Source organism: Astatotilapia calliptera, unplaced genomic scaffold (genome assembly GCF_900246225.1).
Source record: "Astatotilapia calliptera unplaced genomic scaffold, fAstCal1.2 U_scaffold_1, whole genome shotgun sequence".
Lineage (NCBI taxonomy): Eukaryota > Metazoa > Chordata > Actinopteri > Cichliformes > Cichlidae > Astatotilapia > Astatotilapia calliptera.
In genome coordinates this window covers 1,833,396-1,845,710 of record NW_020535618.1, presented here as the reverse complement: position 1 = coordinate 1,845,710, position 12,315 = coordinate 1,833,396, and the positions used below count along the sequence as shown (strand labels likewise).

General features: G+C 38.8%; 2 long non-coding RNA genes across 3 annotated transcripts; one reads left to right on the top strand and one right to left on the bottom strand.

Annotated features, from left to right (window-relative positions):
- Nucleotides 1–2,175: 2,175 nt before the first annotated feature.
- Nucleotides 2,176–4,090, top strand: LOC113017173 (uncharacterized). 2 transcript variants are annotated; one of them, XR_003271402.1, is made up of 4 exons: nt 2,176–2,241; nt 2,494–2,602; nt 2,708–2,829; nt 3,889–4,090. It is a non-coding gene; the product is annotated as an uncharacterized LOC113017173 (long non-coding RNA). The 2 variants fall into 2 exon arrangements; XR_003271401.1 differs by lacking the exon at nt 2,176–2,241 and having other exon boundaries at nt 2,324–2,602.
- Nucleotides 4,091–9,148: 5,058 nt separating this feature from the next.
- LOC113017175 (uncharacterized) lies at nt 9,149–11,250 on the bottom strand. The gene is made up of 3 exons (XR_003271405.1): nt 11,190–11,250; nt 10,035–10,126; nt 9,149–9,309 (listed from the first exon to the last, which is right to left on the bottom strand). It is a non-coding gene; the product is annotated as an uncharacterized LOC113017175 (long non-coding RNA).
- Between the last annotated feature and the right edge of the window lie 1,065 nt (nt 11,251–12,315).

Genomic DNA, 12,315 nt, shown 5'->3' with positions numbered 1-12,315 from the left:
CACAGAAACACATGTTCATACATACAGCTGCAGCAAACTTACATTAATTTTAAATAGACCTGTCCAGGTGTGCTCTACCTATGACTACTGGGACAGGCTCTAGCCTTTTTAATAGAAATGTTCTGTTATTCTCATTTAAAGTATTTAAGTGCTTATGCATATGCTTAGTTGTGACACTGTTACTGTTCAGTGAAAGTTTCTAAAACTAGATGAACTTACTCCAGCGTCAGCAGTTTGAGAAAACAACTCCCTTTACAGGTGCTGATAAGGCCAAGGGCACAAAACAGCTTAACCATTGATCCGTTGAAGTGTGGTAGGATCAGTTTGTAACTTCCTCCCTCTTCCTTGGAATGCATAGGAGCACCACTTCTGTGGCAGCGCTGACATGACTGTGAACTGTGATGTTTGATGTGTGCTGGCGCAGTAATAAAAAGCATGATCACAGCTCTTTCTGTGTTGCAGACTTTATTTAAAAAATTCCACGACACCCCCCACCCTCCCACTGTGAACCTGAATTGAATATTCAGAAGACATTTGTTTAAATAGTTCTACAAATCTGAGCTGTTGGTGTGTCCTTGGATTGTGTGGTAATAATATTAGAGCTAGCAATATTTCTTACTGAATCTCTACTATGAGTCATGTTACCTGAGATTAATTCTATGTTTACCTGTCAGCCTGGACGAATGTGCTGTGTGAAGGAAATTAAATTAAATCAGATCTGAACTGCATACATTTGAGGAACCTGTTCATATTTAATTGAAATATGAACCAGTGATTTTTTGATTGCTGATTCCAAGAGAGTCTTTGTGGAAATCCTGTTCGGCTTTTTGTTATTTTAATTCTCTTCTCTGTTTTCCAGAACAGTTCTCCACAGTCGCTGTCCACATGGGTCAGTGGGACCAAGAAGCACTCTGCTAATGTGGGACTCTGACCAGCAACATCCAGCTAGACCCAGACAGTGTTTTCTATCTCCCAGCTGGAGTTTTTGTTTGTCTGTGACTGGAGAGTCAGATTTTTGTTGAACTTCACACTTGCAGAGGTAAGTCAGTTTGCAGAGATCCCTCCCACCTTGGCTTTTATGTCCTAGATTTCTTATCTGAAAGAGTAATATTTCATTGACTGCTGCTTATACCACAGGTTAATACACGCTACTGATCCCTGATAGGAGAATCATCAATTTTGGCAACAAAGAAGCCTGGTGGATGTTTGTTTACAGTCTGATGATGGGACATCATGCTCTGCATCTTCAAAGTTTGCCTCCTCATTATTATTCATACCCAGTAATGTGAAGTATGCTCATATCTACTATAACTGAACCAACCTGGTGCTCTTCATTTATGGAGGCTGTTGAGTCTGAATGTTGGATGTTGTGTATCTCGTGTTCTCTGGGCTTTGTTGTCCTCAGTCTTTTTGCAGGATCAGAAAACAAAACCAGGAGGCGCATAAATGTTTCTTCTCCATGATGTTTCTTCAAATGTTTCTTCTGGATGATGATAAGACCGTGACACGGAATGCCACCTTTGGTCTTGTGATGAAGCAAAGATCAGGAAGAAGTGGGATTAAATGGTACCCACATGTGTGCTGCTGAGAAGGATGTACAGGGGCACCTGCAGCCAAATCCAAGCTTCAGGTTAGTTGTAGTTGCAGAACACTACAGGACTGAGACAGCTGAGGCATCAAATGTTTGATTAAATGGATGAAAAAGAGAAGTTTCTTCCCTATAATTATCACTTCTTAAAATCTGTAGCAACTTCAAGTCAGCGTGCTGAGCATGCTCAGAATGTGACAATATATTTTTGTTCAATATTTAATTTCTTTCAGTTGCAATTGTTAAATGAAATATATATATATATATTCTTATAATTTAGCCAACTAATTTATAAAAAAATATATATATATACATATATCTGTATTAGTTTTAATAAATTAATTTGACACCTGTATTGAAAATACCATATTGTATTCATACAGAATCAGTTTGGTATCATTGTTTGTCTGATTGCTGAAACTAAGAGCTGCTTTGATCTGTTTGGATCTAAAGTATCCAAAGTTGAGCTCTGATGTTTCTTCACCCCTGTGTGTGTGATATGTGATTCCTACATGCTGGCAGAGCAGAGCAGCAGTTTGTGCTCACAGATGGTGACGGTGTGGAGAGACGGTGATGTTTCCTCAGAAGAACCAGCAGAGTCACTCGCTGACTGATGTTCGTCTGCACTGCACAGAGGAAATCACCTGACCGAGGTTTGTCCAGTGACGTGTTATGAAATGTATATTTGTTTTATGCTTACAGATATGTTTTTCTTGACAGAGGCTCTGCAGAGGTTAGACAAAGCAGAGAAAGCATGTGCTTTACATTTTACTGTGATTTATTGAGATATTTGTTGCCTGATGTTCAGCAGGAATGGAGAAATAGAATCAAAGGGAGATGTTTTTGACGTTTTTGTAATGATGTAAGTAAATCTTCAATATTATTTATTTGCTTGGTTATATTAGGAGTGTTTCTGAGTGAGGGGGAGAGGAGTCATCATCCAGGTAAAGTGACGTGGATCAGTGGATACACTTGTCTCCCCTTTAAAGGAGACGATCCAAGTCATCCTTAAATGTTAGTGCTTTCAAATACACAAACATTTTTAAAGGACAAAAATGAACATCCAACTTTGACTGTAATACAAAATAAATCTTTGCATGTGTGTTTTCAAACTCTCAGATGGGCAGTATATCAGTCTTGGACTGTCTAACCTGCCGGAGCAGCACTGAATGACCACCGCACATGAGCATGTTCCTGCAACATTCAGCATCTGATCCTTCATCTGTGTGCTTCTGCTTTTGGTAAGTAGAGTTACCCAACTCCAGTAACTCTAAACACATGCCATCCATTTCTAATGGCCTGGTTACTTCCTGTCAGTTACTTTAGAAACCATGTGGTCACCTGACCTAACACTGTTTCTTCTTCTTCCCCTTAACCCTTTAAAGCCGGTCGGAGCGGACACGCTCTGTTTTGCGTAACTATTTTAAAATCCCGGTAGTTCTGCAACCACGTAAGCTAGCGCAATAATTTTTTTTTGCATATGAAACCGGAGGAGTTGTACTTACATCTTATCTCATCAGCTTGTCCTAGGTCACGGTTTCCTTCCAGATATAGCTTTGCAAAAATTGTATAAAAAGCGCTTGCAGGGACAAAAACATAATATTCCAGAAACACGCTTTGCCGATCCGATCAGCTGTTCGTAACACTTCCTACGTCCATCAGCGTGAACTGCCGCATGTCCGCCATGACCTGGCCGAAACCGGAAGTGACGTCATTTTGCGGAAATGTAGTTTTTTACCATCAAGGCCTCATGAGCTTATACTGGTGTTTTTAAAAGTTATGTTTGACTTTATGACTTTCTGTGTCGTTTCTGGGATGCTTAGGGCTAATATTGCACTGCTGGAAATAGTTTATTTTGATGCATATGCTGTTATTTTGCAAATTTGCATTGTAATATTTATTTTCGTTTTTCCTGCAGTATGTGAAAATTGGTGTATTTCAAATATAAAACTATGAAGACACTCAAAATAAGTTTCCTGTGGTGGGAAACTAGTTTGTGCAACTTTTTTGTATTTACAGTTTTGAGGGATAAGCCTCTTAAATTTCTCTAACTAGAAATATATGTTAAAAAAAAAAAAAACGATTTTCAATTTTTTTTGTAGTTTATTGCACTTTTTTGCAATTTATGTAAAGTACTATGCACTTAATGCATACATATTATTAAAATTTGGGCTATAATGGTTGTATTGATGTATAGCAACTTGAAATGCTCCCAAAAATGGCTCCACAGCATGTAAAAATATAATATAAGCTCTGGCGGACTTGGTTCTATGGTAGGTCTTAAAGGGTTAATGTTCAAGTGTCAAATGTCAAACAGCTGGAGAGGAAACTACACCAGTGTACTGAGATGCTGTTCCTTCATGGTGACATCACCAGAGACAGCCCCGCCCACCTCAGGACCTCGCCATTGATCATGATGATTATAATGATGACAGCGAGCGGAACTAAGACTGTAAAAATCCACGACCAGAATTTTTCTTTCTAATTATGAATGAATACTGAGAGCCTCTTTCTGTGTTTTGTCTGTTTTGGGGTTGTTTTTTTTTACTTCATTTGTTACTAACAAAGTTCACAAACTCACACAGTTTACATTCTGTATGTTTCCATCTTTACCAGCCACACTCTAACTACATTTAAGAAAAGAATCCTTAGAAATCGTCGTTTTTCTCTTTTGTAATTGATGATAATTCAGTGAATATACTGCGCTGCTTCCTTTTATTGCGTCACACATTGCTTTAAGTTTTTCAGTGTCCGGTTATTTTTTACTGCTGTTTGAATTCTCTGTATGTTTGACCCTGTAGACTGTTTGATGGACTGCTTGTCTTCCTGTTTGTAACCGCTGCCTGTTTTTTAATAAAGATTTGGATTTCTGACTTCAACACAGCCTCTGCGTGTCCTCCCTTTGTGTCCTCTTCCTCTGTGAATGTGTTGCATGTGTCACAGATTCATTTTATTAACAGCTTTCCCACAGTGAGTTGCATCAGCATTCATTCACAGCACATTTCAGAAGGATTCAGATTAATACAGTGATCTTACAGTCAGAATGATCCTGACAGAGTGCCACTGTAAATGATCTTTCATCAGGTCAATTTTAAAGTTCAGTATTTCAAAGCAGGAGTTATGAAGAATCATACTGGCATTAGGACTAATAATATGTACTTACAAAGTCAACGTTTTTTAATTATGCTAGAATATTGGAAGACAATCAACTTTTAGTGTTTTCCGCATATTAATTATTCTGAAATAGAGACGGTGACCCTAACTGTACAGAAGCACTAAACAACTGACAATCTAACAGACATCATTGGCCTGAGCCGTCATGCACAGTGAGTCTGATCCTTTGCTGTGAGAGTCTGACAAGCATGTTTCTGGTCAGTTTGGAAGAAATAATATCACAATGTTGATCTTTCTTTCCAATATTCCTTCTCTTTTACAACATAAACTGTGATCAAAGGTACTTATGTTCACAGCATGTAATAATACTGACAGTCCAGGGCATTGTGGTCTGTTGAGCTAGGGTTAGGGTTAGCAATTCAGACATATGTAATCAATATTAAACGTCTCTGACGTGGGCCACTGTCCGCAGTGTTGGGAAATCCATATTCAATTCAATTCAATTTTATTTATATAGCGCCAAATCACAACATAAGTCGCCTCAAGGCGCTTCATAGATACAGAGAAAAACCCAACAATCATATGGCCCCCTATGAGCAAGCACTTTGGCAACAGTGGGAAGGAAAAACTCCCTTTTAACAGGAAGAAACCTCCGGCAGAACCAGGCTCAGGGAGGGGCGGCCATCTGCTGCGACCGGTTGGGGTGAGAGAAGGAAGACAGGATAAAGACATGCTGTGGAAGAGAGACAGAGGTTAATAACAGATATGATTCAATGCAGAGAGGTCTGTTAACACATAGTGAGTGAGAAAGTTGACTGGAAAGGAAAAACTCAATGCATCATGGGAATCCCCCGGCAGCCTACGTCTATTGCAGCATAACTAAGGGAGGATTCAGGGTCACCTGGTCACCTGGTCCAGCCCTAACTATATGCTTTAGCAAAAAGGAAAGTTTTAAGCCTAATCTTGAAAGTAGAGATAGTGTCTGTCTCCCGAATCCAAACTGGAAGCTGGTTCCACAGAAGAGGGGCCTGAAAACTGAAGGCTCTGCCTCCCATTCTACTTTTAAATACTCTAGGAACAACAAGTAGGCCTGCAGAGCGAGAACGAAGTGCTCTAATAGGGTGATATGGTACTACAAGGTCATTAAGATAAGATGGGGCCTGATTATTTAAGACCTTGTATGTGAGGAGCAGGATTTTGAATTCAATTCTGGATTTAACAGGAAGCCAATACCAGGCTGGAACGAGTCAAGGTAGGTGAGCATCCACGAGAAGACACAGCAGATGCATCCTACTAATACTGACAGGACCAGGAGACTCCAGAAACCGAGCATCTTCTCTTCATTGCCATCCTCTCCTGCCATCCTCTCTGCCCGCAGCTCTTTGAGTATGGGGTAGATAAGGGCGCAGAGAAACCCTTATTACTAATTTGTATTATAATTCAATTTTCATGAAATATTCATATTCAGTATCGGTCCTTTTATATTAATAACCACGTATCCACCCAGGCTCATGGTGGGGCAGGGCTCTGTCCTGGGATGCTTGAGTACAAGGTAATGTAGACCCTGACCAGGTATCCAGTCTGTCAGAATTGTTTTCAATATTTGGTTCAAAAACATGAGTGACAACAAAAATCCAACTAGGATTCTTGCATATGATGAATGAAGTCTGACTTTGACTGTATTGTCCAGCTGATCGATCAAACCCCCAGCAGGTGAACCTTATTCATGACATAACACAGCAACAATGTAAAAAATGAAACAGCAACAGTCTAAATGTAAAGTGCATTCTAAACTCCTCTTCAATAAATCATATGCAAAGAGTCGTTCAGGACTGTAAAACGTGAACTACAGAACCCAGAGTCTTCATCATTAAATCTCTGGTTGCTTCATTTTTCTATCCTATATCAGATACGTTAAGGTTAGGTTAGGTAAACTTGCATTCTCATGGTGAGGCAAAGTGCTTTATGTGTGTGCGTGTCATGAACGGCTATAAAAGGGCCTATAATTAAAGAACAAAGCGGGGTTTGAGTTCAAGTTGCGGCAGACTGTCACTACTTGTAAATGGAACGCAGCCTTCCTACGGCGGACAGCTAATAACAGGAATCGGACGCGGTCCACCCAAGTCCACAGCAACCACCATAGCAACCGCCTAGCATGACCTTAAAAACATATTCTGTCTTCATAACTATCAAAAACGTGAAATGATTTGCAAAGTGTTTAAGTGTTACAGCTGCAGAGAGCTATGACGGTATCTATGGAAGCTGTTTACATAGCTAATAATATACGATGTAACCATGGAGACAGTCAGTCACGTGAGCTAGCGGTGCACGTTTACTACAGTGAATAAGGTGATTGCATGCACACGCTGCAGAGGGTAAAGACATTACTTCAATATTGTTTTATATTGATATATATTTGCCTTCTGTTGACCATCACCTCAGGTTCACCATTACAGTTTCAGCATACAGATGCACACTGTCTAAAATATAAACACATTCAAAAACTCATGTCTCAGAAATAAGCACAGCTGTTCATGTTTGTCATTAGAGTTTTATTTGTAAGAAAATTATGAACTTCATATTGTGTATCAAATAAAAGAACATTTCACAACTCTGAGTCAACAGAAACAGGTAACAGAAATGTCTCTAATGTAGACATGTACAGTGTAGTGTAAGCATTAAAAGATCATACAGGAAACACTAACATTTATGTGAAACTAATTGTAATAAAAAAATGAACAGGTGCTTTATAGATTTAAAAGAAAGAATCTGAAAACAACACTTTTTTGGTCTAAGTGATCAAAGTAGAAAACAGAACTGATGTTCAAAAACAAACTGTAGCTGCACTAATATTACACATCTCCATTGCTGTGGTGAACAGACATGTTGCTTTTAAAACCACATGCAGTGTGTGACCATGACTGTTCACTGAGACCATGAACGCCACTTTGCTGAAGCCTTCGCCTTCTTCTTCTTCTTCTAAATTGGAAGCAGAAGGAGCACGAGCTGCTTTGATCTACTGAAAGGAAAAAGCAGAACATCTGAGCTGAAACCAGTCAGCTGAAATCATTAAGACAGGAACAAATTCAATGCAGTGTCTCAGGTGGCTTAGCCTGTTACAACTGTTGATACACGCTAAATATGGTTAACACACAGTGTCAGGGAGCTCCAGTGTGGGAACTAGTGGCTTTAGGTTTGTAGTCATTTAACTTTCATCCATTCATTCATTTAATTCAGGAGGAAGAAATGCCAGGTTGGTGCAGGCTGGTTACATGCATTTGGTCCCATGCTGTCTTTAATTAAATGACTTGGTTCATTTTATGGCTGGGCTGTATGTGGGGTTATATCATGTTATTTGGGCAGGAGTACCTGTCCCCTGTTAGACTTAGAAAGCTTCTCCATAAGTAGAGTTTCTAACTCTTATAGCACATCTGTGGCTGACAGCTTTTTGGTGGCTCTTTTTACCCCACACTGGTTGTGAGTGTGTAAATAGCCCCACTAGTTCTTTTGGGTTGCAGTTAACTTGGGAGGAAGAGGTAGGTCTGCCATAACTAGATGAATAACAATTATCTGGGATAAATAAATTTCATAATGCATGCATGTATCTCTATAAACCTGCCTGAGGGCTGCCATTTTTTACATTCAGTTATTTCTTTGTTGAATCTAAATAATGAATGTGTTACAGTTAAACTGACACTGATCAGTGTAAATGGCTCATTGGGACACAGAAACCTTTAAATTAAACCCTTTCACCTGATATCGAGTGTCAAACAATATCAAAGCTGTAAAAGATGTTTACAGTCAGAATTTATAAAACTATGATTGTAAATAAATTCAAACAAGTGAGCTTTTCTCTTTGTGCTGAATATCAACACTGAGATTTCTTAGACTGTAAGCTTTACTTTAGCACAACCAGTTGTAGAAGCTGCCACTCCAAATGTCTTTTGATAACAAGAAAAAAATACCTTTTCAGTCCACGGCCTGAAGTTCTTCTCTGACATCTTCTGCAATCGGCTTTGTCTGCTGGTTTGAAGACAATAAACCACAAAAAAGATGATTTAGTCACTTTGTCTGCATCATGCAGCTCGAATGTGTCGTGTAACGATGTTGAATAGCCGTTGTTATCCCTCTGCTGTGTCAGTAGGATTGTACTGTACAGCATCTCATTGATATGTGAGGAATGCTAATGTAACACGATAACAGACTTACATCATTAAAACATAAAGGACAGGAGATATTTAGATATTTTTATATTTATATTACATTTTATAGCTGACGGATATTACTAAATAGATAGAATTTGCTAAATAGCTGGATGAACATGAAAAATATGTCTATAATAACAAATGACCATGAGAGCCAGTACAATTAATTCAACTGGACACTCAAAAGACGTCCTTAAATGCTCTTTAAGTGGCAGAACAGATGAACAAACAGTTAATCGCTTACTTGAGATGAAATCTAATCAGCTACTTTGAAAACAGCTTCTAACTGGTTCCTCCTTTAACAGGATGACTGCTCAGGGGTAAGGCCATCATGCAGTCCAGCAACCTTTATGGTTCTGCTTTGATTCACCAGGAACTATTAGGGAAACCTTCCAGCGCCTCCTGTGAAAGACGCAGGCATAAACACACAAACATTTATTAACATGTTCCACAGTCTTCCAGTTTGATTTTCTCATCCTGTGGACAACAACGTACATGGACGCAGGTTTATTGTTAACTTTTGTAAGGTTTATTTAGTGAACATGTCCAGCTGCAGCTCCACTGTGATCCTGAGCTGGATAAGCACTTAAGAAAATGTGTCAATAAATGGACAAACATCAACTTACTATATTTATCCAAACAGACGGGACCAATAATGCTTCACTGAGTTAGAGACTTTAACGTCTCTTCTATGTAAGAATGTCTCGTGCTGATATACCTGCAAACTTGACAACAAAGGTTTTTCAGACTACATGTAGCTGTCCTCTATGTCAGCTCACACATTTACATTTATGTCACACTTATTTCTGCTTTCCCATTTTATAATTATTACTTACATTTTGATTAGATACCTTGACTTTGTAAATGATCAGATTACATAATTGGAATACAATGTATCCAATTCAGGGTTGCAGGAGGATGAAGCCTATCCCAGCTGATACAGGACAGAGACAGGCTGCCAGTTTATTGCAGGGCTAACACAATATGTGTAACAGAAAATCCACTTAAATGTTTGATATTTCTTATAATAATCATAATTATGACTATTATTTAAAGGTTTCTTTATAAATACATTTTGATTTTTTATAACCTCTAAAATATAAACCTGAGCTGTTTCAGATTCTGACCTCTGACCTCACTGCAGCTCCCTCTTGGAAGTACGTCTGCTTCTTGTCTTCCCCCAGTGTTGACCGCCTGCCCTTGATATCACGTACTGTACCTGAGGAACAAAAAAGGACAAACACTTGCCTTCAATTAAGAAGTACATTCATACAGAGGTAATCTATGGAAACACACTAGTTCACCCTTTGGGAGAAATCAGTTCCTGTGAAACATTTCTGTAAATGAACATCATGTGGAGAATGAAATGAGTTCTTCAGGTGACTCAGCAGTCCCACACTGACAAATGAAATCTAGTTAAACTATTAAGCATATTTGCTCTTCTGAAATCTGTGTTAAACAACAACAAACATAAATTAGTAACAGAAATACAGCTGAGTAGAGGCTTTACAAACCACCAGCAGCCATAATGCTAAATTTTAATCTTCAAATGTTTCTGAGCCGTCTTCAACCTGCTTTTAACACATTAAAGTCCCACAGTCAATGCAGCCTGACTCAATCCTAGATGTTCAGCACACAGAGACACAGAGGTACCGTTTAAAGTTTAGTGTTAACATGAGTCACTGATCATTTGCAGTATTACAGAGTCTGGCAGTCTTTGCATGATGTCCACGTCACTGTAAGTTTCTAGCTGACTCTCAGGTGTGACAGGTGTGCCAGCAGGAAAGAGTAATAATAACCTGCATTCTGAGGTTTGTCATGCAGGATTAAAGGAGCCAGGCTTTGTTCACACAGCTGGGATTGTATTTTGCACTGACCCTGGGTCAGTATAAGTATCATACAGTTTAAACGAAGCACTGAAACTTGCACATATTTATTATAGATGCACTGAAGCTAATCGAGATATTTGCTGTCAATCTGTGGCTGCGATTAAACACTTTACTGAAAACTTTATTAACTAGTTACTTCATCAGTCATGACAGAAGCTAATATTTCTGTGCTAACATCGTTTAAACAGTAACAGCTTTACTCCAATATAAGCTAACGTTTACACCGTAACTTTAAGCTAGCACCATAAAGACGGTAAAACACGTAATAATATCTACAAATGCATCTTAAAGCTGTTATATTAGTGTATTACTAAGAAAACCACATTAACATTACTGACACTCGCTGACTTTTAATAGTCATTCTATAAATGTTGTCCGTTTAAATGGTCTTACCTGTAAACACTGCTGTATCCACCGGATTGCAGCCAGAGTGGATTCTGGAGTCTTCCACGCTCCTGTTAGTGATCCTCCATCTGGATGGATGAGAACAACCTTCTGAACAATCTAGCAGGAGATGGCCCATATCTATGAGACTGATTTGTGCTAATAACGCCCATTGTATGGACTGATAACAGCCGAAGCGGGTGAATAAAGTCACCCAGTAGCTAGCTGTGCCATTACCCAGCATACATCACTCCCTCCGTAAATGCAATAAACCATACAAAAACATAAGGCACTAGAATAACTATGGACACAGGGATTCTGTGAGGTGAGGGAAAAGGGAGTTTTCAGGCCAGGGAACGAAACCAGAAGTTTCTGAATAACCTGCAATGAGAGGAGACAAAGTTCATAAGATGTTTCTGTGAAGAACGGTTGTGAATGAATCATGAACTATAACTGTACTTATTGGCACAGGAGGGGTTAGTGGCCCGGGTGAGAGGATGAGGGTTCCAGCTAGTGATCATCTACAGGTTGCAGTGTTGCCAACTCCTCAGTAAGAAAAATCGCTTTTGGCTGTCCGAAAAGTCGCTAAAAAAAACATCACGGCCTAATTTTCATAATTGATCATGCTAATGTAATTGTAAACTACGTTGTTGGAGAGAGAAATAACATCGTGGAAGTACATAGAGTAAAAGACGTCCTAAATGTAGTTTAGAACTACAACTTAAATTCCTTTCTAATGTCACAATTCCAAACCTTATCCGGGCCTAGACCGGTGTTGTGCCAAAAAGTGATTGTCTGCCAAAAACTGATTTCCAGTGTTTCTGTGTATTTTTTATGTGTAATATCTTTACGTATGTTCGTAAATAGACTTCGGTGAACAGGGGATACAAAGGGGTTACATAAAGAATTAAAAAATTATCTGTTTTTTAAGTATCTTTACAACTTGTACTTACATTATAACCAATCCGGTCCTTTATCCCCACTTAAAATATTTTTACAGAACTATTGTAATATTTGCTGCCATTTCTGCTGTGCTCTTGGCCAACTTACTCTTACAAAATACATTTTTAATGTTAATGAGATTTTTTTTACTGCATAAATAAAGGTTATATAAAAGTCGCTGCCAAAAACTGAT